At 36.0% G+C, this 26,633-nt stretch overlaps 1 pseudogene; it reads right to left on the bottom strand.

Moving 5' to 3' along the window:
• Window positions 1–2,370: 2,370 nt before the first annotated feature.
• The window catches only part of LOC148757639 (heterogeneous nuclear ribonucleoprotein A1-like), a 34,609-nt pseudogene continuing 10,346 nt past the window's right edge, over window positions 2,371–26,633 (bottom strand).

Raw genomic sequence — 26,633 nt, forward strand, 5'->3', positions numbered from 1 at the left:
AATAATCGGTGCACTATAAAATAACTATAACTATAAAGAAATAACTATAATAAACAAATATAATATTCTTTATAATTTTACATCACTTATTGTCATAACTGATAAAAACAATAATATAACTACTGTGCCTATATAATGTAATTTAAGTAAGCAAAAGTTCATGGACTTTTCTGATAAATTAAAATGAATGGGAAAACTATTATAATTAATGTGGTAACTTTTTTTCCAAGGAAATTATCATTCTCAGTCATCCAAGCTGCTCTATACTTAAATGCTCTGGGGCACAGTTTCTTTATCTGAATCTCAAAGTGGCTGGTGGGCTCTAAGTTCTCTACATAGGGCTAGTCAGGCAAAGGTAACCAATACTCTCCAGCAATTCAGGTATTTTCTAATACGAAGGGTCATTTATAAAAAACACTTAATCTGTGTCGACAGATTTACAGGTTGCTGGATAGGATTGGAAGCCTTTTCTTTATTATGGAAATGTGTTAATTTATTCATCCTAAGCCTAATCATGAATGTTTCATGGCCATTTTCTTAATATTTTCATCTTATGATCCACAAAGAATCAAATGGACCAAAAAAATAAACTTTACTTACTTAAACCCAAATATCTGTTTTTAGAACGAGCTTTCTATCAGGACTCTGAAAATACTGTCATTTACTGTCTGTAGTCCTGACATTTTATTAGGATAACTTATTTTAATCTTATAGGTGGCCACACAGAAAATGTGCATAATGTTATTAGTTATAAAATGAGAATACTCAGAAAACAATAATCAAGTCAGCATTCAGGATAAAGTTATATTTTCAGGCCAGCAACACTCTTTAAAAATGAATCTAATTTTACTGGCAGGTGCTGGACGTGGTCGAAACTATTGGACTTTGAATTTTGAAAGATCTTAGCAGACCTTATAAAGAGCACACTTTTCTGACTGCTCCCTGTCTTCCCAGAAGATTTAAACTTATTGACATTTTTATTATTGACCTGTTTCGTATATGTGCCTTTGCCCCCATATTTTTCTTCTCTCTTTTTTCTTTGCATCTTGTTTACAGTGTAAATTGCCCTTTGAATCACCCAGAATATCTGTGTTATATATTTTGATCTGGATGTACGCAGTATGTCTATGGTAAGTTTATCATACTGTTTATCATAGTATTGGTATAAAAAAAGGACACTTAAATTATTATGACACATTATTATTAATGTAACAATCAAGACAATATTATAAAGGAAATTCTCTTTTAAATAGTAAATAATGATTTTGGAGATATGTAAATATAATAAAACTTCAAAACAAACCGTATGTTTTAGTTTTTTCATGCTGAACTGGAAGTTGGTTGTCAATGTATCTTCATGGGCAGTTAAAAATAAATGATAGCATGACCACAGCTCCAAATGGGCTTGTGAAATATTGTTCTAAACATTCCTGTTATTAAAGCAGGAAAAGGGACTAACAATGTTAACACAACAATATGCATAGCATATTGGTATCACAGTTTGAATACATTCTGAAAAGTACAGTTTATCTTACAAAGGTTGGCATCTATACATGTCTCAGTAGAACACTTATTCACAAACAACTAAATGTTTTTATTGTAGTGATTCACGTATCTAATTCCTGACCAGAGAGCAGAGAGGTGCCCGGATGCACCCTTATGCAACTCTGACCTCAGTCAGATGAACACGAGCGTCAGCAGAGCACAGGATTTTCATGATTCCCACAGAAGCAGTGTTTGATTACCCTCCAAATATAAGAGCTGCTTATGTTGAACTTTTATTTGTGATTTAAGTATTTTCTTGTGTACAGTGTAATATGTAATTCTAAAGAAGACTATAAATGGTATGATTAAAGAAAAAGCCATTTCTATTTTTTAAACTTCTCATTTCCAACGATAGTCATCAAATGTGTACTGTTGTTTTCAGTCACTCTTGAAGCTTTCTGAGTACCCGGAAGGGCCACTACTTGTCCTTGGCATTGAGATCTTAGGAAATCTGCCTTGAGCAGAACAGATTCTTATAGATTCTGTCTAACAAAGACTCCAGCGTGGTCAACTGTGTAGCAAAGGGCATTGATTCAATCAAGGAGTTAAGATAGATATCACCACCCATTCCCCCAACTCCCTTCCCATACATTACGTTACGTAGATATTCTATGAAATTATATGGAACTTTTGCCTTAGTTATCCTAGACAATTTTCACATATCAAATTCTCTAAGTATTCAGTATATGTATAATTATATATAAACAAATTCAGACATCAAAGCAAGACAGGTCCTGTGAAGAATTCTATAGATTTATCTTATATAAATCATGAACTTTAATCAGAGCCTTTAAAAGCAACAATAAGAGAGATGGATGACATTTACTGATTGCCTAGTCTGTACATGTTATTTTACATTTATACTATCTCGTTACAACAGCGCTTAGAGGCAAATAGTGTTTTCCTTATTCTATGAGGAACTTCAGCTCAGTCGAAGTGAGATAGCAAGGTCACACGTATGGTAAATGTGGATGGTGGGCTTTATCTCCAGGTCTTGACAACCAGAAAATTTGTGCATGATGCACCCCATAGCCAACCATACAGATTTAGCCCCCAAATGAAACATTTTAGTAAATATGGGTTTTTAAGTGTGTACTTGTCTTTTGTTGTTATATACAATGTTTGTGATCTCTTCCTGTAGTGACCTGATCCACTAATATTTTTGGTTCTTGAAGAAACTTAAACAATCTTTCAATGTGGCAACAACAGAACCTGTTTTATTTTTTTTCAAGAGGATATCAAATATTTTATTGATTACACATGATAATGAATGATACACAAGCTTCATTCCCATCTATAATTTTATCTGGTACCATAATTCAATTTAGATGTATTGCATAGGATGTGCCAACAATCATTAATAACCAAATAAACTCCAGACTCTGGTTGGACAACCCTTTTAATGGTAAGCTCCAAATTACCAACACAGTAACTGTCAATTCAACGACACCAAGGTTTCTGAAGACAATGGCTTCTGACTGAGCCCAAGCAGGTTGTAAATAAATTTCAAATGGAAACTGGCATCACCCTAAAGGAATTCTAACTTCATACTGTTGGGGTGATTTACCAAGATGGCTTCAGAGTAGACTTTACAGAGCACATTTAAAAAAGACACATTTATTCAGCATCATGATCAGACTATTACATTTAGCAATCAACATCATGGGTGCAAAAAAAAATCTACATTAAAACCCTTTGTTAGAATGCTTTCCACTTTCCACCATACAGAAACCAAAATAACCTGTTAGACAATTAGTCACAAATACAGTCCTCGAGTTTTTTGCCCATACACATGAATGTTGTCTAAAACATGTCTTCTTTGTAGCAGCGAGGCCCTGCCACCACTGTGCTTGGCTGAGTTCACAAATCTGTTGTAACCTGTAGCTTCCCTGAACTTCTCTGGCTTTCCTCTCCTGCTAAGCTTTGTATCCTGGCCAGAACGAGGACCTTCTGCCACTGCCATAGCTACTGCTGCTGCTGGAACTGCATAGCCTCCTTGGTTTTGTGGTTTGGCAAAGTATTGGCCTCTCTCACCACAGGGGCCAGAGCTTCTGCCTCCAAAGTTGCTTCCTTTTCATGGGGCCAAAAATTTTCAAATTGATTATTGTCATTGGCAAAATCACTGTAGCTTCTTCCACCTCCAAAATTGCTTCCGTTACCAAATCCATTATCGCCATCCCCGCTGCCACCATCCTCCATCACCACGACTGCCACCAAAGCCACCTCGACCACTGAAGTTTCCTCCACGACCAAAGTTGTCATTCCCACCAAAAACACCTCCTCAACCACCACCGAAGTTTACAGAACCACTTCGACCTCTTTGGGTGGATGAAGCACTAGCCATCTCCTGCTTAGATAGGTCTTTCCTTACTTCACAGTCGTGGCCATTCACAGTGTGGTATTCCTGAATGACAATCTTGTCTACAGAGCCATGGTTACCAAAGGTTAGAAAAGCAAAGCCTCTCTTCTTGCCACCGCCTTGGTCAGTCACCATTTCAATCACTTCAGTTTTCCCACACTGTTCAAAGTCATCTCTTAGGTGATGTTCTTCTTTAATACCACCCACAAAAATCTTTTCACAGTGAAGTGGGCACCAAGTGTCTGAGGATCTTCTCTTGAGACAGCCCTCTTTGGTTCTGCAACTCTTCCATCCACCTTGTGTGTCCTTGCCTTCATAGCTGCACCACCTACTCCACAGTGGCGTAGGTGACAAACCCAAAGCCTCTGGAGCACTTGGTGTTTGGATCTCATCACCACACAGTCTGTGAGCGCTCCCCATTGCTTAAAATGGCTCCTTAGACTCTCATTGGTTGTTTCAAAGCTCAAACCTCGATGAAGAGTTTCCACAGCTGTTCAGGCTCTTTGGGAGACTCTGACTGAGACCTGACAACCGCAGGAGGGGTGACTTTAATGATGCTTACTCAGCGGCATCCACCGACAGAAAAGAGAACCTTATTTTAATTTGACACCATTGCCCTTGAAAGCTCTTTTCTCCCATGAAATACTTCACTTGTATATTTCACATAAATAATTCTCTTTCAAGTTATTTTTATTACCTCATTTAAATTCTTGCTCTAAACTATGCTGGGAAAACGTTTTGTTTTTCTCAAGATTCAATTTCTTTCTAACTTTCGAAGTTTGATTCTTCTTACTGTTGGGCACGGTATTTTGAATTGGAAATATTTTAGAGCACCAAATAAGTGCTCTAAACAAAATCCCAGTTTCCTCGAAGTGGCTACAATCCACTTATTGTATTTAATAAACTTTCCAACTATTTTTATACCTTATAGGTTCATTTGTATTTTCAGTTAACTAAATTTAGGCAACTCTACTTTGTATATTTCATTTTTATTTCAATAGACTCAATTTATCTAATCTAGTAATAAATTTTAAACTTGCTTTTATCTTTTTCTATGGGTGATTTTTTTTCCTCAACCTGGGCAACTACCAAAAAATATCTTGAAATATATTTATGGAAGTCTGGAGGCTGCTAATACCTACATTCAAGAATGATATTTCAAGGAAATTACCTAGAAGCCTTTATATAAGTGGAATTGTAGAAATCTGGCAAAGGCTATGCCTTCTTTGGGAGCTATAAGAATGATGCCCTCTTTAATATTCTAATATTAGTGTAAAGTAGATATTTTAAAAAATGTATTAACAATTTTAGATGGCCAGAAATTTTTTAATGTAGATCTGATATATGCTATTATTTCCACAACAAAGTTAATACGCAAGTTGAAGGCTGTATTATATTTTATCATGGTACTTAATGCAAATACAAAGATTTGGGAATCTTTTCTCAGGAGACAATGGGGAAACTGAATTTTCTGCTAGGTTACACAGTCTAATGACAAACAGAAACAATCTAATCATTTAAATGATTACTGTGGCCTACTTTATATTAGTTTCTGTTAATCAGAAATCCGTATGCCTCTCTTTAGTAATAAAAAATAGGTTTTATTTTTGATTTTTTAAAAAGCAGTGGAGTCAATTTTCTATTTACAGTAGCTGCATGTATTTCACTATGTTCGAGTGACTGTAATGAACAGGTCTGTGCAAATATAAAAACTACACTAAGTACATTATCTCTGCCATTTTTATTTTATACCATATTCTCTCTCTGAACAACACATGAGAATAAATTTTTTTAAAAAAATAAAAGTGTTTTGCTGTATAATTAGTTTTTGTCAATTGGGGAGTATAAATATGATATGATTACATATTCTCCAATAACTCCCTCCCTAACTCTTCTGTGTCAAACTCCCCTTTCCAATTCCCTAACACATCACGCATAAATTCTCACCAAGTTAGCTGTGAAATTAAGTTGTGAAATCTTGATCCCATGTCTCTTCCCCTGGCCAAACAAACCCTACCTAGGGCTTGTGGCTTGAAGGTTTCCTCCCTTCCCCACACTCCCTCTCCAAGACTCTACCACATGGGCAGGGCACAGGATGGAGCAGTGATGGCCACCTGAGCCAATCTACCCAAAGCTGAAGTGCAGTTGAGAGGTGAATCTGCCCTCACTTAACTCTGACGTCCTCTGATACGATGGTTTCCAAATTTATCCACTTCTCTCACATGCATTAATAAAAACAACATTTCTTTCCTTGAAAATCTTTTTTTTTTTTAAGTTTACTGGGGTGACAATGGTTAGTAAAGTTACATAGATATCAAGTGTACAATTCTGTATTACATCATCTATATACCACATTGTGTGTTCACCACCCAGAGTCAGTTCTCTTTCCATCACCATATATTGGATCCCTTTGACTTATTGTCATATATTAGAGTTAGTTAAGCTACCGTTTGCAAAAAATAAACCACTGAGAGTAGGCCATGGCTGGAAACTTGAATGAAAGCAGTATTGTGCTCAGAGAAAACAAGTTTAATAGAATCTAGTGCAATGTGTTGCTGAGCTTTTTAGAAGGAAATTTAAGCAGTATTTCTGGAATTCTTGACAGAGCATATTGAACATAAGGTCATTCTACAATAACAGTGTGTAGAACAGATAGAACACCAGTAAATGCCGTTAAGACTGTGGATTCTCTTGTTGTGATGTTAATTCGTGTATTTAATGGATACAATATCATGGTTGAGAAATTTCAATTAAAAGGAAAATCCAAAGGAAAAATGTTAGGTCACATTTGCAATGAAATGGTTCATAAGATAATAAAAGAGAGACTGATAAACATGTTTATTTGCAATTTGCTTATTGTTTTCCTTAACAGAATAACAACTTATGCCTTCAAGTAGCATTATACAATGACAGACACTACCACAAAATTAAATGATAAATGATGACGATTTAGCTGAAGAGTCTTGCAGGAACAGAGCTAACAATAAGATAATGTAACACTACCTTCTGAGATGTCATAAAGAAACACAGTCATTGAGTCGCTATACAAATTAACCTCTGTAACTCCTTTAACAAAAATCACACTTACAGGCATTTCTGAAAAAATGATTTTTGCAAAGAAAAGTTTATTGTTGCTACATGAGAAATTGCAGGGAAAGGCTAGGGGGTGGCCTTGAACCTGAGAAGCATTACAGTAGCTGTGCATTTGATTTGTGATTTGACTGGTATGGCAGTCACAGGATGCTTACAAGAGTTCGAGATCAATCACTCTAAAAGAGTAAGGCAGAGAATGCAATTTAAATGGAACTATGAGGAAATCAAACCAATTCTAAAGGGAAAGATGGGGGAAAGGATTAGCTGGAGGCAGGTTGGTTCATAAGATAACCTTGAGCAGACAAGTCATTGATTGGGATAATAGGACAAAAAGATAGAAGGAGCACCTGGGATCTTCTATCTTTGCAGACCTGTTATATCACTCTGGACTGCCTAATATTGGATATTTTTATATGAGAGGCTATATTTTAAGCCGTTGTTTTGGGGCTTCTCTTAGTACACAACCCAACCTAATACAAACCAATACACACAAATTTTAATGTAGAACTTCACATCATGACAATGGGAACATAAGATTATACCAGATAGTCAGTTTCTGTTCTCATGAAATCTTTTACATAATGGAAAACATAGACAACTTAATAAATAATATAACAATAGAATGTGAATGTGTTATAATAAGGGACTTTTATTAGCATCCTGAGCACACAGAGCAGAAAGAGCAAAGGTCTCCCGGAGGAAAGCATGGTGGGTTTGTGCATTACTGTGTTTAAAAACCGGGAGGAGACAGCCTTCATACTGAATGCTGATGTTCTCATATGAGGACAGAGTCCACGATCAACCACATGTGAGAAAATCAGTTTGTTCTTCTATCCCCAGCCATGAATTTGTGTTGCTCCGTCCGTCTTCATCCCACACTCTCTTTCCAGACTCTTCTTTTACCTGTAGTTTACATTTGCAATTGCACACCATCATGGATCAGAGCACGGGTCACTGCCCTGAGAAGGTGGTCATGTAGAAACCTGCTCTAAACAAAACCACAAAGCTACACTTTTACCAGACCAGAGCAGTCGTGACAAGACTTTCTGCTGAGGTTTCTTTTAAGGTGAGCTGCAGTTCATTTTTCTGAGCCAATATGGACAAAAGTGCTTCTCAAACAGAAGACTCCTTGATGCCCCAAGTGTATTATTTAGTTTAGAACCAGCACTTACTCAAACAAGTGTTCCAAAGAAGGGCAAGTGTGCTTCTGGAAAAATTCCCTTAAGAAAGTATGCTGCTAGGGAAGAAAAAAATGATATTGAGAGGTGTTTTCAGAACAAAGTACTATATCCCCAAAGTTATTTTAGGGACAATTTAGTTTGAACTGTTGAGATGTGTAGCCTTGTTTTTAGAAAAACGTGCAATGGTGTAACAGTATCCCTTCTTAATGGGCCATCTGATGTTTTAGTTTGTACATATAACTCATCATTTCACTGTTGTCCTACAATTGTAGAATTAATAGAGAAAACATCCTTCTGCACTTGAAACATCGGGGGACACTAAGGCTGTTAGTCTGAGAAAACAGCCTCTCTTCCTTCAGAGCAGCACAGAACAGGTGAAGACATACCTGAGTAGTAAGTGTGCTCACCATTAACTGGGATACAGAGACAGAGTTATTTTTCCTGCTTACAGTTTTAATTTTACATTTGAAGAGAGTAGGAACAATCAGGTGGCAAATTTTACTTCAATATAAAAGATAGAATTATAGGTTCCTAAAATCAATGGCTGTCAATCAAAGCCTAGACATTGGATGAGCTGATGAATAATTTAAGACTGATTTGTTAACTGTGCAGAAGTGAAGTTAGCCGTGCAGGCAGACACATTGTCAATTGCCAGCAATGTATTATGGTTTTGAAAACCACAGGCAGCAATTTACAGAAAAGATTAGGCCAGTTACTGTACATGTGTGACATTTTCTTGATTTAAGATGTCAATCTGGAAAGCTGTAAAATGACAACTGGAGTTTGGAATGAGGTTGTAAAGTTTAGTGAAGAACTGCTTTTACCTGAGGATGTCTACATTTCTGTTCTGGGAGACCTCTGAATGCACATCTCCTGCTGGGACTAAATGTCTGTATGCAAATGAGCATGGTCAGAGAAGGGTGATGCATTAAGGAACCATTAGGCACCTTTGCATTGCTCAGTGCTCTAATGCACTTGTCCAGGAGAAAGCATGGTGAGGGGACTTTATTTCTTAGAGTTGATATTATCTCAAAGAAAACACTATGAATACATTTTATTTACTCTTAAACCATCCTGATGGATATAATTACTGTCATCCCACCTAGAATTCTTACTTTTTAGTTTGTTTTCAAAAGAAGAAGATTTGAGCAAAGCAGAAAATCCCCGTTAGATACCACAGTAATAATTGCTGCAGGCGAGATCCACTGTAAAGGAGAAAGTTAATGGGAAATCTTTAAGGAGAAACAGGTTATCTGCATAGCGTCCAAGATTCGACCCCCAAATATTTACTAATTACTTCCACAAATTCTTTGGTGTTGCCCTTCCCTTCAAGAAATGAAGCTTCATTTTCTTTCCTCTCAGTATGGGCTGGACTTAGTGAAGTGCTTCCAAAGAAGAGCATGGAAAGGGGAAAATGGAAACTTCACTGTGGAGAACCTGTCAGTTAGCATGTAACCAAATGACCCAGATTTATAGCATCACCAAGAATCAGCCATGTTGATATTCTGTTGCCCCTGATATGATGTGGTAAGTAAGGCACTTTGCTTCTGTGATAGCCTTCCCCAAAACTCATAATCCTCGTCGTCTAATTCTGAAGAAACATCATAAAAATCCAAATGAAGACATTCTACAAAATATTTACCACATATTCTTCAAAAGTCTCAATGTCAAGTACATAAAATCAGGTAAACACTAAAAGGCTGTCACGGATTGAAGACGTGACTAAGTTGACAAGATGAAACTTGGTATCTTTGATTGGATCCTGGAATACACAAAAAAACAAAAACTGGCATTAGTGGAAAAAAATAATAAAATACAAATAAAGTCTATAGCTTAGGTAATAGAATTTTTCCAATGTTAATTTTTCAGGTTTGACAAATGTACTAATGATAAATGAAAGTTATGAACATTAGTAGAAGTTGGGGGAAAGTATTTGGGAATCTTCTCTATTGTCTTGGAAACTTGACATATACTAAAACTATTTTAGTACAAGTAAGAATTTAAAAAAGAAGAAGAAGAAGAAAGTGGTCCATGGATGCCGTGGGTTGCATTGTGTTTTTTAAAAGATATGCTAAAGTTTTAACCCCGGGTCCCTCAGATTGTGAATTCATTTGGAAATAAGGTCCTTGCAGATGTAATTAGGAATTAGGTAAAATGAAGCCATATGGGCCCTTAATCCAAAAGGGAGAAGAATGAAGAAGAAGTGTGTTCTTTTAAGAAGACTCACAGACACACAAGGGAAGAAGGCCTGATGATGACAGAGGCAGAGATTCAAGTGCTACATCTGCAAACCAAAGAACACCAGGATTGCAGGCCTCTCGTAGAAGCTAGGAAGAAGACCGTTTCTCCTCCACCAATTTCAGAGGGAGTATGCTCTACAGACACCTGGATTTTGGACTTTGTAGCCTCCAGAATTGTGAGACTGTTTTCTGTTGCTTTAAGCCACCCAGTTTGTGGTATTTGGTTACGTTAGAAAACTAATACAATCGAGAACTACAGTTAACTTCTACCTACCTTTTTTAAATCAGTATGAACTATTCAGTTCTCTTTTTCTTTTACTGGTATTAAATTTAGAAACAACAATTCTGTTTCCTTGAGTTTTTAAAGAAGCTACATAAAGTTGTATGTCCAGTAACAATTGTGAACTCCAGGATGTCCTGAAGGATAGTGGCTGCTCGAAGAGTATTTATGGGACAAAAATTCCATAATTCAAATGCATTGGGATCATTTCTGTGTTTGATAATTTCTCTGTGATTTAGAAAAAAAAATAAACGTGGTGTATATTTCTAAAGTTACTCTTAGTGTTTACATCAACTTGTTCAATTCTTTACTATTTCCCAGGAAATTTAAGCCTGTGAGCCAGGGTTTTTATTGTAAAACTCACTCTGAAATTGCATATACCAATAGTCATCATTTAAAATACAAGTTTAAGATTTGTTTTCCATATGAGAAACAAGGTAACATGCCCTTTTTGCTTAGCAATAAACTATATGTTTGTATCTGAAGAGTGATACTTATAGCTTCTTTAGTCTTAGACAGCTTGTGTCAACTCTGATGACTTATTTCAATCATACTTTGCCTCTAAATTTTTTCTCAAAAGAGAGAAGAATGAAGACTGTTTAATAAATTACTTTTTTTCTTTAGCTTTAACCTCAATTTTCAAGAGTAAAATGTAAAATGGTAGATTTGATGGTTGAAGTCAAACGCTGAAGTACTTTGTGGATAAAAATGATTATTAGACCATTATCCTAACTGTACTCAGAATTTTTTTATTTTTTTATTTTTGCTATTGTGAAAAGACACAATAATTGTTTAAAACAAATCTTCAGAGTTGACATTACATTGTACAAGATCAGTTATACACCCAGATAAATGGACAGACAAAACGAAAATACAAGATTCATGTGAGCAGGCTGGGGATTTTTGGTCTACTTTTAAAACACTATTTTGAAGCCTGATAAATTCAGCTCTAAATTGTTTCATCTGTCATTTTTATTTTTCCATGTAGGGCTTTTTATCATGACAGATTTCAGGTTGTACATTACTGGCATACTTGTGTTACATTAGGTAACATCTCAGCATGGTTTTGGAATGGCAATTGGGAATGTCATTCCATTTTTCCAGGTAAACTCCATATGATACCAAGCGTGTACAGTGGGCGCTCACAAAGCTGAGATTTCCATGACCTCAAACCTTCCTAGTCCCTAAAAGTCATGAATATATTTACAACTATTAGAAAGAAAAGTATTCTAAAATTCTCTATACAAACTTGACTTTGGAAACTAATTGGTTAAATCATATGCTTTTACTGTTTACTCTTCCCTTAAAAATTTAGAGTAAACATCATGTAAAAAAGAAAGAATTTCAGAGGGGAAATATTGGCTTATTTAGAGATAGCCGGCACCTCTTCTACTCCTCAATTCTTAACCTTCCAAATCCTGCTCAAGCGTTGCTGTTCTGGTGCCAACATTTATGGTGACGCTGATGGTGCTAATGGTACAGATTGGCTCACTGTCTCTGCCAGGGCTCTGAGGCAGATTCAATTTGTTCAATTCAAGACCATTCCTATTTGTCTTTATAATCCTGGTTGGCACAGAGAGGACGTCAAATAAAGTCACAATTCCATCTTAAAATTGAACGTCAAGTAGATAACGTATAATCACAGACATGGATGCACAGATCACTGAAATGACAAGCACAGTGGCACTCTTAGAACATGCTGGAAAGAATGCTTATACTTGGCACCAGGGGACTGAGGCTTTTTCATTAGAGGGTTTTTCAGGTGGCGCGCCTTTTCACAGACAGAACACCACTTTTCGTAAAGACAAACCATTGTATAAATTCCTTAAAATGTAAATTTGTTTAGGAGTTTTTGCATTGTGTGTGTGTGTGTGTGTGTGTGTGTGTGTGTGTGTGTGTGTGTGTGTGTTTGGACACACATGTTTGTGTACAGTATAATATATGGTTGGTGTATTTTTTACTTAATTAATTTCTTATTACCAATGAACTCTTAGGAAACACTAGTGTCCCCCCCAAAATACATTGAGAAATGCTGAGCCAGGGTTTAAGAGAACTATCAACCTTCTTTTGGGGTATATCAATGTGAATTTTGAAGTGCTTTACTGGTTCTGGTTTTGTAGGTTTGAAAACATATTTTGCTGGATGTAAAAAAGGGAGTTTGATGAGCAGAATATCTGTGAATTGAATTTTACTACAAAATCTTCAGTTAGGAGATGGGACTCAAATCACCCTGAAGAACTATGGGAAAGAATAAATTCACACCCTCTTGGAATGGACTTTTACTCAGATTTAATTAAAACACACTTCAGGTCCTGCCTACCCTGGGGGAAATGGTCCCTCTCTCTCATTCTGCAGTGGGAGGCCATAGACCTGCAGCAGAATGGCCCTCAGCTACAGGAGCAGAGCAGGCGGCTCCTAAGGGATGCTCAGATGGTGTGCGGGGAGCCTGGAGGGGAGACCACAGCTCAGCTAGAGGGCCCGCTGCTTGATGGGCTTCAGTTTCTGCTTCTGTACAAATTAGTTCAAATCTCACAGGGTTGCTGTGGGCATAATTTGAAGGATAAACTTTATGACACAGTAAATCTTTGTTATTCTTATTTAAATATTTTAGAAATTAAAATGAAATCATTTCCAAGAATATACATTTTTACTCTTCTAATTCTCTGTGTAATTACCATTTAGATTTTTTTCTTCTGTGTTTCTATTACCAATTCCATTTCTCACCATTTTGGCAAAATGAACTCCCTAATCAACACAAAACCTTCTATCTTCATGTTTTTGGATGGAGGTTCTAAGCATAAAAATATCAAATCTACACTTATTGTCCTGACTTTTCTCTGAAGTTCCATATTTCTTGCACTAGACAAAATTACAATGCTTGATTTTCTTGTCCTCAGTAAAAACTAAGTGGACACTTGCTTAGTTGTCAAATTAATGATTGAATGAATAACAGAAGAAAAAAGTTTTTTTTTCAGATTGGAAAGTGTAACTACAATGGGAAGACATGGGAAATAAAAGTAATAATAAAAGGAATCATTCATTGTTTTCCTCTTTAGCCAAAAAAAATCGTTTGGGGCCTGGGGACTGTGATTAAGAATGCCAAGTTTTTAATTAATTATTATTAATCGATTATGAATTAAATATTCTATTACTAATCAACGTATCTCTAGTACCAATTTCTCAAGCTGTAACATAGCTATTCCCTAGATATTTTATACTAGTGTATCATCATGAGTTTCTTGAGATAGTCTTAACAAATAGAAATATGAGATTTACAGATTTCAAAAAGTCCAAAGACTCAAGTAATTTACCATCTAAAATGACACAAGAATGTACATACACACACTTAAAAAAATTAAACTAATCGATCTCTGTGTGGGCCACTGTGAGCTGTGCCCTCCTTAAAAATAAATTAATTAATTAATTCATTTAAATAAAAATAAATAAGATAAAATGAAATAAATAAAATTTAAAAATTAAACCAAGAAATGACTTAAAAAAAAAGAATTACATACTCATGCACTGACACAGACACACATATAACCATATACCCATCTTACCCATTCTGATGGTCTTCTTCCATGCCAAGTGGAGCTAAAGTAAATATCTTTTTGCCCTCAAAAGATGAAATATGCCATAGTAAAGACCAGCACTGAAAATATGTCTTTCAGAAATTTTGAAGTCACATCCTTAACATTTCCAAAGAAACAACCTGAATATAAAATCCTCTCTGTAAGACTAACTTTAAGTAAATGTAAATTGAACATATGTAAATACTCAATATAAATTGCGTATATGTAAATTGAAGTCTAACTTGCATATATGTAAATTATAGCTGCCTATGTGACAGCATTTCGGTCCCTGTCCTTCAGTAACTTTATTGACACTGACTGCATACTTTATATTCTGCAGGACCTTTCTCATAAACTAGACTGCCCTGATAAAAGTGTGGTTGACAAGTGCTAGAGAAATACATTATTTATACAGTTTTCAGTACATTGATTTTCTAAATAAAAAGAAACTATGCCGTGGTGTACATTCTACTACAAAGGACTGTATGAGAAAACTAAATATATTAATTTTAAATTTATACAGTATAAACTACAGTCTAAAGCATAAGTTGAGGGATTGGACCTAGATGCAAGGGTATTTGAAAAGAGGGAAGGAATAAACTATGGGTACAAGGGATGTAGGGAATTAGCTTTGGTGATGGGAAGATGAAATGATTTTTTTTCTTTTTTCTGGTTTCTCTTACATTCTCAAGGATGAATGGAATCATGTCAACAGCTGAGAGTGAGAGAGGTATTTGTAGATTCTTAGCAGAGAAAAGAAATTGGGAAACAATTATTAGGGAATTTTAATACAATTGCTGGGAGACACTCTGTATCCGTTTGAAATTTGGGATAAAAAAATATAACCTTTTCCCCAAAATTGACCTTTATCATCAGTATCACCTTATTAATAACCACTGCCTCTGGGAAAATCAGGTCTTCCCAGATTGATTATATCTTATTCAAAGGCAGGATGGTTATAGTTCATCGATCTTTTCCAGGGTACAGTTTAGTGTCTGGGGTAGTAAACATCGTTCTTCTAAACATTTGTGGAATTTAAGATTGAATAAACTGAATGAAATGCTTCAAGAAATGTTTCTAGCACCTTTTCCTTTTTCCCTATACATTATTAACATCGATGTTTCTGTGAATTTATCATCTTCCATGCACATACCCAGAGGTGAGCTCTGGTTATGCCATGAGCACTTGTGTCACCAAAGGAACCCAATGGGCCTCTTCTGAAGACCCCTGAGGCGGGTCCAAGTTAGAGATTCTTTCTCCTCATCAAACTTGTTCTGGGGGCACGAAGTAATATTTCTGTAGTGATCTGTTTCTAGTGTACTTCCTTTGACTATTTAAACACAATGTTCCAAATTCTTTTCTCATCCTCAACAATATGGCAGAAAAACCATAGACTTTGCCCTGGGAATTCAAGAGAATAGCTTTATTTTCAGGATGAGAGAAGTCCCCAAATAAGATTGGGCAATTATGCTAACTAAAGGTTTTAGAAAGCACTTGAAATATGGAAATCATAGAATTATTTTTATGAAAATACTTTGGAGGACTAATAATTAGAAACCTTTAGATATAATCTTTCTTTATGCCACGAATCTCACAAATTTCTTCAGAGACTTCTCTCTTAAGAACCATTTTCCACTTTATTTTATGACGTTATTCTAAGGTTGGTGTAAAAATAATCCCCTCTATATTTTTAAACTCATATGTGGAGATCGTTGGCAGCCACAGAGCAGGTCCTTACTGTTAGTGGCAAGAGAAGACCCAGTGTTTTGGTGTGACGCTGTGTGGATGGCACTCTGTCATGCCAAGCATGCAACCACATGGTACTAAAGGGAAAAAAAAAAGGTAACTTTTTAAAATATAAATATTTCAAATTTACTATTAAAAGTTCAGAAATTCACAGAATTATAAAGAAAAAACACGTCAAATTTGATCCCTTATAGACAAAAACACTTAATCTATTGAGATAGAAACTAGTTACCATTATTATTTGGATGAATCAAAATGTATTCACTACATGCTTTATAGCTTAAAAAATATCTAAAGGAATTTCGTTATTCCATTTTGTCTTTTAGCTTCTTTCTGGCTTACTTTCTTTAAATACAGCGGAAGTCGTCAAAATAGTTCATCAAAGATCGTGTTAAATTCAGATGAACTAGAATTGAGTTTGCTGTAAACCCCTTCTATTTACCCTTCCTGACTTGGGGGACTGATTTTCAAGTCCTGTTTTACCATTTTTCTTAACTAGTTCATAAGGAAATCAGTTCTAAACACAAAGGTATGTTAGTAAACACACAAGGAAGTACACATTTTCTATAACATTATATAATACATTCAAAATTCTCCCAGGACTGACCATCTACCGTTTACAAATTATCAAACACAGGCAGGTCATCTTCAGAATTTTTTCAAGTCATAATTTTGAGTATTCTTCTATGTTCTAGAGATAAAGAATGGACATTAATAATGATTATAGAGGGTACAACCACAAGACATTAGGATAGAATCACTTGAGATCACCTACTTTCAACCTTTACTTGACTTAAGACAAGTTAAAGCCAGAAGTATGAATCCATTTGACCACACGCATTGTTAGAGTTAGTCCTGAGATTAGAAACTATGACTCAACGTCTGACTCCTGGTACTTACAGCCTCCACAGAACTCCAACACTGCTTAAAGTTTAACTCTTTGTTGGGTAGATTAGAAGAATATACTGGTCATCTGGGAAGTTACCACACAAAATCTTATCCACAGAGTTAAAAGCCTCACTTATCCAAGGCCAATTCTCAGTGGCTGACCTCCCAGGAAGCTGTCCATATCCAAGCCTTCAATGCAATTCAGCTTTAGGAAACAGAGAGTATTAGACCACAGGACCAAGTCATATCAGCTGAAGCAGCAAGGCTTAGACTCAGTCCCCAATTATGCCAGTGGACAAGTTGGTGTTGCCGCAGTCATAGAGCATCAGAACCCCTTTGTCCAACAGTGGGGTTCCCTCCTAGGGACTAATGTGCGGCCTTCTTAGATCCCCGTATACTTTCCAAAGCGGATCCTGTACACCTGCTCCACCAATAAGGCCCATTTTCTGCCCTGTTGGGTCACTTGCCTTTATAGCTTGATACCTACCTATGGGAACTTTCCCGTTCTATGCTGCAAACATTCATTACATAACCCCCCATCTATTGAGAAAGAATTACTCCTGTCATAAAAGGCGTGATGTCACTAGATCTCTTCTCATTTTAATGGAATAGTCATATTGACTTAAAAGAGCAATTTATTTGACACCATGCTGGATATCCTCCATTTGCCCTTCCAGGCCCACTGTCTACATTTCTCCACTCATAAATGTCCACCCCAAATTTTAAGGACACAAAAAGAGCTCCCTCAGGCTTCAGGTTAGATTTGGCCAGTGGGGTGTTGGCAATAAATCAAAGAGAAGGAGAGAGAGGAGGAAGGATTTATCTTCCTGCCTCATTGCTGAGAGCTCACCTCCTACTGATGTCCCCCAAAGGTCACCAGTCCTCTCAGTCTCACCTTCACTGAAGGATGCTTTCCTGCTGCATGACAATAATCTCTCCCTCCCTCATACCCAGCAATGGCAACATAGTCCATATTCCTGCACTAGCCTGTGTGGTTTCCTACACACTCTTCCTACCTTGGTAATTATTTCCTTTGGCAATGAAACCGTTTCAACGTATCTTAATTTCAGTATGCCATCTATTTCCTCTTGGGACCTTGACCGATACACATGCGAAACTTTTATATCTTATCTTTATTAAGGAATACTGAGCTTTATCAGTCTTCAGATAAGACATAAAAATGTTTTGTATTTGTTTTAAAGGTCTTCATTCTGCATTGTCCAGAGCACCAAGCTTCTTGGGACTTCTACTCTACACTTCATTTTGGGGCCATAAGACCAATTTTATGATGCGAGTAAGTCATCTTTAACTCATATTTTAAATGTGAACATTGTACCAAAAGGATTTTCAAAAATCAAATTCCCATCTAATCAAAAATTGTTTTATACATACCCAAGAAATTAACATTACACTTTTCCTATGATGTCATTTTTTCTTTAAAGCTTTTCTGTATTTTATAATTAGTTCTTAAAAATTATTACTTTGGGATCAAGGGACAGATCCTTTGGGATGAATCATTTCACCTGTTAGACATATTTCAAATAATCAAAACTAACTATAACATAGATGAAATAATGGAGCCATGGATCAATAGTTTATATGTAAAATACATGTTATTGTAACATCCTAGTAATCTCAATGTTTTGGTTTCCTAGTAAATAGTCTCTAAGAGAGGCCTTTTTTGTTGTCGTGTACCACCAACATATATTTATTATCTATAGCTCAACCCAGTGCTCTAAAGAGGAGCAAAATACAGCTCCCTCCCCTTGAAATACTCTGAGTCTAAACGGAGAAGAGAGGTGTGGGAAGCTATAACCGGTGTCTGTAAGAGCCAGAGGAGCAGTTCTCTGCAACTAGATATGCCTGGGAAGATGACATAGAACACACTCATAGAAGGCAGAAAAATTGACCTGTCCTAGAAGATGAAGTTTAATCTCGAGAATGAAGAAGACACTAATTTGAATTATGCTTCATAGAAAGCTGAATCAACAGAGCTATTTATGGATGCAATGGCCTAAATAATACAAAAAGTCGTTTTTCCCATCCTGTAGGGAAAGTGATGCAGAAATTGTTGGCTGATAGATCTTTTTTGGTCATATGTCTCCCAGACAGTTTAATTTCTGCAGCCCAGCTTAATTTAGAGGTATAAATAAAATAGAGCTTAGAAGATGATTTTCAGAGACTTAAACCAACTCTCTTCATAATATGCGAGACACCTATTTACACTGAAAACTGCAAAACAGTGCACAGAATAAGGTTTTGTATCTGTCTTATTGTGCCTTTGCCTCTTTTTTTCCCCATTCACTTCCAAAATTGCCAACAGAGACATTTAAATACGAAAGAGAAAGCAATTCTATGAGATAATATGCTTAGATATTTAAAAGTTCTTGCTGAGTATATAGTGCTTGCTCTAGACCTAGAACTGAAAATTTTAGGCAGACCACTTCCTGTGCCACCCTTGGCACCCCATTACACCCCATGATAAAGGTGAATTCATATATTTCTAATATTTATATTTTAAAGTTATAACATAATGTCTATACAACACTATATCATTTTCAACATACTTAGATTTTATTGATATCTTTGAAAATTTATTACTTTTCTGAAATTCTCACTTTTTATGAAACTGCAGTTCATTTCATAACCCTATAAATCATTAATTTCTTTCCAATGGATGACACGTTGTAAATACAGCAACAGGCAAAGTGGAAACAATGCATGTGCTCACAGAAAGCATCAAAGCAGCACGAAAACAAGATTTAAAAAAAATAATGACACTCAAAAACTTCTCAAAAAGAGCAATAGTAAACTGAGCCCACTCAATTTCAATCATGAAATTAAAAAATCTAAAGAGAACCATGAACAAACACAGCAAATGACTGTTAGCACAAAGAGACATAAGTGCATAAGAATGCATGCAGTGTGTCTCCTGACAACGTCTGCATGGGTGATGGGCCCAACCTTGGCAGGCAATCCACCCCAAGTGTTTCAATCACTCACTAGCTGTGAAACCCGTTCTTAAAAATTTCTTTAAGACAAATGAGTCTTAAACTCTCTATTTATTGTCAAATCCAAAATCCAAAACAGAAAGCAGAAAACTTTGGAATATGTAATAGTAATTACATTCGCATCTCAGTGGTGTCATTTCTTAGAATGGGTGATAATATGTTCTATCTTAGAGCTCAATGTCTTCCAACTCATTAAAATGCCATCTCTAATTCTGTAAGGAGAGCTTCTAAAATAATCTAAAAAGGCAAGACTATCCACATTAGTTTTTTTTAAATTCTGGGGAACTGCTATCAGAAAAATGACTTTAATGAGGTTTTTGTGTTGGCTTTATTTTTCAACATATTTAAGAAATTACTATGTGTCAGTCACTATGTCAGTTTTTAGGGGTTATGAAGAAGTATAGCTAGATTTTGTTGGTTTTGTTGTATTTTTTTGTTTTGTTTTTAAGGAAGTATCTGAGACAGCCATACCCTTCAAAATGGTGTCCTCGGACAACCAGAAGAATATTGCACTATTTATCTGTCTTTCTGTCTATTTGAGTATCATATACCCATCCCAAAGTCACTAGACAGTCATGCTTCTGAGTTGTAGGGCTCTTTGGAAAGTTAGGTAAATCAGATGTTCACCTTATAAAGTCAGTGGAAAGGACAACTATAGAGTTGCTATTTTTGGTTATGGCTGAAAACTGAAAAATGGCTGCACATTGATTTTAACTATCAATTTGCCTTTTATTCTGAATAGCTTTTCAAAAAATAGTTCTAGGACATTACTATGTATTTGGAAGGCCGTTATTCCGCATCTTTTATATCACCTAGCACACTGCTAGGTACAGAACAGGTGATTAATAACTGCTGGCCGATGGATTTGTTTGCATAATTAATTCTTTATACAGTTGTCTAGAGTCAGTTCTATAGTTGTGTATGCAGATAGGCCACCCTCACCTTTATTACCTCTGAAAAATGTGACCTTTTTTGCATTGTCTCATTAGATGCATTAAAACAACATCCAAAGAAGGATTATGTGGCAAGTACTACTTACAGGAAAAGTCTTTAACTTTTACCACCCTTCTCCCACCCTCCTAATCAACTCAATTCACACATTCAAATAACTGAAGACTTAGAAGTGATTTTCAGAGATATAATCCAAAGAAAATCAGTTTAGAAGATAATATGCTTCAATACAAAAATGTCCTTATTAAGCCTATAATAGCTTTTTCAGAACATAACACTGAAAAGGAAAGTTAATTTACATATTTCTAATGTTTATTAAAAGTCCTGTGATGACCATTCTTAACAGACGTATCTGTGTTTTTTCAGTTGATTGTTTGGAAATCTATTCCATTTTTTCAATTCTCATTTATGATCTTAGCCCTATTACATTTAATAACAGTAACAATTGCCGTCAGCAACTTTAATTCAACAGATGATACACTTGACAGTTTTTACAGTTGTTACAGAGCAAAAAAATGTAATGGAAATAATGTACATGCTCATATAGAGTAATATAGAATCACACATACCTGCGCGTGCACTGACACACAAACAGATCACTAAAAATAATGCTGGAGAGTTGAGCACACAGGCTGGAGCGCTGTGGGCTCTCTCCACCTGCACAGCATCCAGGACCTCAGTGCACAGTGCCCGCAGCTGCCAAAAGCAGCTGTGGTCCAGCCCTACCTCTCCCAGAGGAGCCGGAGGGAACCCTACTGATATCAGATATGCACTTTAGGAACTGAATGGCCTGAAATTCTTGGCTGCATTGTTTAACCTGCCTTTCTGGATTAGCAGTCAGATAAATTTTTTAATGTTCTCAGCCACTTAGTATTTTGTTGGAAGAACGAGGTGACATCTAGCCTAATATTCTTAGTTAAGTATCCTCATGTGAGGCATGCAGATGATTCTGTCCAGAATCATCTAGAAGGGCCGATGAAATTGAATACAGGTGACAGTCATCACAAATGTGAGAGCACAGATGTTGAGGAAACCCTCTATAGGAAGGTGAAAATTCTTTGACGGGTTATGACAGGACCTCGAAATCTAGAACAAATGGCCAAATATGTCAGAGCAACATGGACCAGGCCTTATAATAAAGCATTGTTTATGAGCCCAGAAGAAAAGAAAGACTTCCCTGCTGTGAGGTTAAACATGGAAGAAGGCAGAAAACAATTAAATTGGAAACAGCTAAAGCCTTTCAGTATATTCATGACATTGTCCAGAATGTGTTGAGTGGTTTATGAAAGCCAATGAGGATGTATATGTCACACTAGATGACTTGAGATGGCTGCTTGTGAACAATGACCCTGAAGCATTATGTAAAGCAGGGCTATGCGAATGGAGGAGCGTGATATGAACTGAGCAAAGAGGCTTTGAGAGTTGTTCCTGTGATTAAAGCGATACCTGTACTCCTGTTCCTCTGAAGATAGCGCTGGAAAGATGCATGGGAATCCTAAACACAGAATCAGATTCCAGAGATACCACTAGAAACAAAACTTTTCATCCCCTTTTGCCAAATACCACCTAATTCAAACTTTCTCCACCCAGAACTCTTTTGGCCCTGGAAATGTAACCATTATCCTCCTATAGAGCATCCCAGTTGCCATTCTGATTTTGCAGTTTCCTTTCACTATGCTAATGCTACTGCTACATATGAGTTCGAATACTTTGGTTATCATCTTCATCTATATGGTTATTTGCACAGATATAGACCTGCCTTACCTGAGCATCTACTAAATGGAATAAGCAAAGCAAACAAAAATAAATATCCAAACCAAACTTAGGAAGTCCTTCAGAGAGAGCCACGAAAGAGCAAAGGTAGAGAGTCTAGCATGGCACTGAAAAAGGATCTCTGCATCTATGCAGAGAACACTGGGGCCCCAGGGAGCAATTCTTTCTAAGTAAACATTCCGTGTTAGAAATCCTTCAAACAGTGGTCAAATGAGAGATTTTGTTGCCTGTTTCTGACCAGAAGTTTAGTTTCACTGAAGAAATAAAATTAAACTTGCCAAAACTACACTGCACCCTGTTAAGGAAAACATACATAATGCTAAACAGGTCTGCCTTAATGAAAATTCTAGAAGGAAATGTTGATATCGGCATGGTTTTAAAATCAAGATGCATGTCTGAATTGCAATATGACATAAATGAATAGAACCTAACCTTTACACACAGTTACTGCCTAAAAAAATTTAATTGTGATTTTTTACAATTAGCAGTATTTCTTACAGAAAAAGGTGGAATTGGAATGCCACCTGTCCTAAAATGCACTAATGAAATCACATTTTGAAATTATCATAGGTCTTGACTATGTTATATACTTGGTTTTAATTAATGGTTGATCTTTTACTAGAGTGAATAATGTTCACTTAGTTCTTATGCTTTCTTTTCTAATTATGTTTAACATTTCTTGAGTTTCATTCTTTGCTATTCATATTTATTTACTCAAATATTAACAGAATTCATCAGCATGACTATTTAAATGTTTTATCCCAAATTTACCCATTGGTAGCTATGAGTAACTAATAAATTGTAAATTTAATGCTAGCTATTCTTACATTAGTGTCATCTTAATGCTTTTCTTGTATCAGTGCCACTTAGTGCCACTCTCAGAAATTGCTAAATGAAATTAATTAGAACTTTTACCAACTATGTAATTATAGTTCTTTTTATTCTCAGTAGGTTGAGAAGTGAGAACTTAGTTGTGTCTTTCATGACTTACATAAAGCAGTTTTTTAGTTTTTTAAAACACCTTGCAGATGTACTCATAAGGTACTTGATTTTTTAAAATTTTATTGGGGAAGGGGAACAGGACTTTACTAGGGAACAGTGTGTACTTCCAAGATTTTTTCCAAGTCAAGTTGTTGTCCCTTCAATCGTAGCTGTGGAGGGCCCAGCTCAGCTCCAAGTCCAGACACCATTGTTAGTTGCAGGGGGCGCAGCCCACCATCTCCTGCAGAAGTCGAACCTACAACCTTGTTAAGAGGACGCGCTCCAATCAACTGAGCCATCCAGGAGCTCAGCGGCAGCTCAGCTCAAGGTGCCGTGTTCAATCTTAGTTGCAGGGGGCAGAGCCCACCATCCCTTGTGGGAGTAAACAACCTTGTGGTTGAGAGCCCACTGGCCCATGTGGGAATTGAACCAGCAGCCTTGGGCGTTAGGAGCATGGAGCTCCAACCACCTGAGCCATGGGGCCAGCCCTAAAGCAGTTCTAAAATCCTTCCTTTTTAGCATCTGATATAGCCATTACTTATATTGACAAAACAGTCTGAATGCAGGATGTTGACAAAAATTAACTGAAAACTTTAGAAAATGCTGAGTGCTTAAATCAACTTTTAAAACACCAAATAATCTGTGAATAATAGATTGAAGTTTGCTGATTTTTAGTATTTTGGAATATTAATTTTGCCAGTGGATAACAATGTTGGATACTCATTCAAGATGGCCTTCCAAAATACATTCACAAATGTTTCATTCAAATTTTAGTGATCCTCTGTTTAGAGTTTCTGGGGAAAAAATAGAATTTCAATTCCCATTGGATTTAGCAATAGTATCCAAGTACATCATAACAGAATAATTTACGGACTTTCTATAAGATTAATAAGTTTCCTGGTGCTACTGGTGCTGCCGGTGGGACCTACGCTTTGAAAACCACACTGACCGAGTTTATTACTTTTGTCCAACACCCTGAATTCCAGAGGACATTTTAGAATGGTAGTAATATTAAAATATAAATCAGTGACCAATATTTAATATTTTAAAGATATAATCAACTCCGGCATTAAATATCCTAAGTGGTTATTTCATAGTTGTTTCAATATTATGTTACCATTCCCTCGAGCCTACCAAGATTTGGGCACTGTTTGTAAATGGAAGAATCTGCAACTCAATTGACTAGATTTTTTCATGGCTAGCTTTTCTTCTTCATTTAATTTTTTGATTCGTTAGTCTATTTCTTTCTTTGACAATTTAATGTTCACAGGCCTTTATTTCCATACTAATTAACTTCCATTTTCTAGCTAATCTTAACGCTGCCTTCACAAGGTTAATTTGGATGCTGTTATTAGTGGATTCGAATTCATTTCCCTTACTGATAACTTTTTAATCATGAACTTTAGGTTTTCCTATGAGATTGAAAGTAGTGAGGCTAGATGTCTTAAGAGTGATGCCTGTCAGCTTTAGTATACCTTCCTTAGTTTGAAAATTAACATTTCAAACTAATTTCAGATATATAGTCACTAAAAAATAAAGTTTTTAGATTCTTTCCTCCTGCCTCCCCTTTTTCTCAAAAAATGAAACTCACTTGCTTCATTTCTCTACATCTGGGGGGAACACTGTAATTTAGTTTTTGCCAAATATATTTAATCCATTGATTTAAAAATCGAGTTACGTTTATATATCAAAATTGAAATAGAAATTTTGGAACAGATTTGTATAAGAAATTTTACTTCTCCTTAGGGAAACCAAATCTAAAACCAGTTTTAGAGCTCAATTATGCTCTATTTCAATTCCTTTACCTCCAGCTTATTTGTTAAATTTAAATAACTTTTCTAGGACCCAGCAAATTAATAATCCATATTAACATATTTTTAGAGGGAAATGAACCTTAGTGTTAAGCAGTGTGCTGTATGACACTGAATATTTATGCGTTAGATTTTTTTAAATGTGTATGGTAATTGTGCCATGAATGTTTTAAAAAAGAGTCTGATGGCTTGTTTATTTTAAGTGAAAAAGTATTTTTTAGAAATGTTTTTAAGTGCCTTTAGGCTAGTTTTAAAAGATTTAAACCACTGCATAAAATAATTACCATGCTAAAAAATAAACACTACAAGAAAAAACCTTTTAAGGGTATATTATGTTAAGGTAATCACAAAATGAAAAGTCCAAGAGACACGGGTAAAAATATCTACACTATAAAGTAATATCTACACTATAAATAATGTGACTTGTGTCCTGGACTCTCTGTGTCCAAGTGACAGGCCCTTGTAGACAATAAAAATAAGTGTTTTAATTATTCATTTACAGTGAAATGAATTCTTAAAGACTGTAGGTTTTAAGTTCTATTATTTCAACAAAACCAAAATGTAAAACAAAGCACATGAACTTCAAAACATGTAATAATGATTTCATTCACATCTATGTGGTAATATTTCTTAGTACTTGATGGTATCATCTAGCTAAAAATTTAGTGTCTTAAAAGTGATTGTAATGCTACCTCATAATTCTGTAAGGAAAGCTGTTAAAAGAATCTACAAAGGCAAGACAGCACACACCAGTTTTCTGGAATTCTTGGGAAAGAAACCTGGATGTTCTGGACTTGACAAAAATATGAAAAGACAAAAACATTTACAAATATATTTATACATTAGACATATGTTAAGCCAATCATTGTGTCAGGTTTGGGAGAAGGCAGTGAACAAGGTAGATAAGGCCTCATTCCTATACAGAAAGGAGGACAACTAAACAGTGCCTCTGATCAAATGCTCTAGTGCAATGACAGCAGATGTACAGGCAGAGTAGGAGTCAGCAGTAACCCCTGACCTGAACTAGGAGAAGGAGTGGAGATCCAGGAGGGCTTTCTGGAAGAAATGACATCTAGGTGAGACTTAAAGGGTGAGTAGAAGTTAGCAAGGTGAAGAGGAGAGAGAAAACTGCTTCAAGCAGAGAAAACAGCTTATGTGAAGACTCACGGGTCAGAAAGATCATGGGGCCCCAAAGAAATAAA

This window comes from Rhinolophus sinicus, chromosome 7 (assembly GCF_057876585.1).
Source record: "Rhinolophus sinicus isolate RSI-liver-muscle chromosome 7, RSI-T2T, whole genome shotgun sequence".
Taxonomy (NCBI): Eukaryota; Metazoa; Chordata; class Mammalia; order Chiroptera; family Rhinolophidae; genus Rhinolophus; species Rhinolophus sinicus.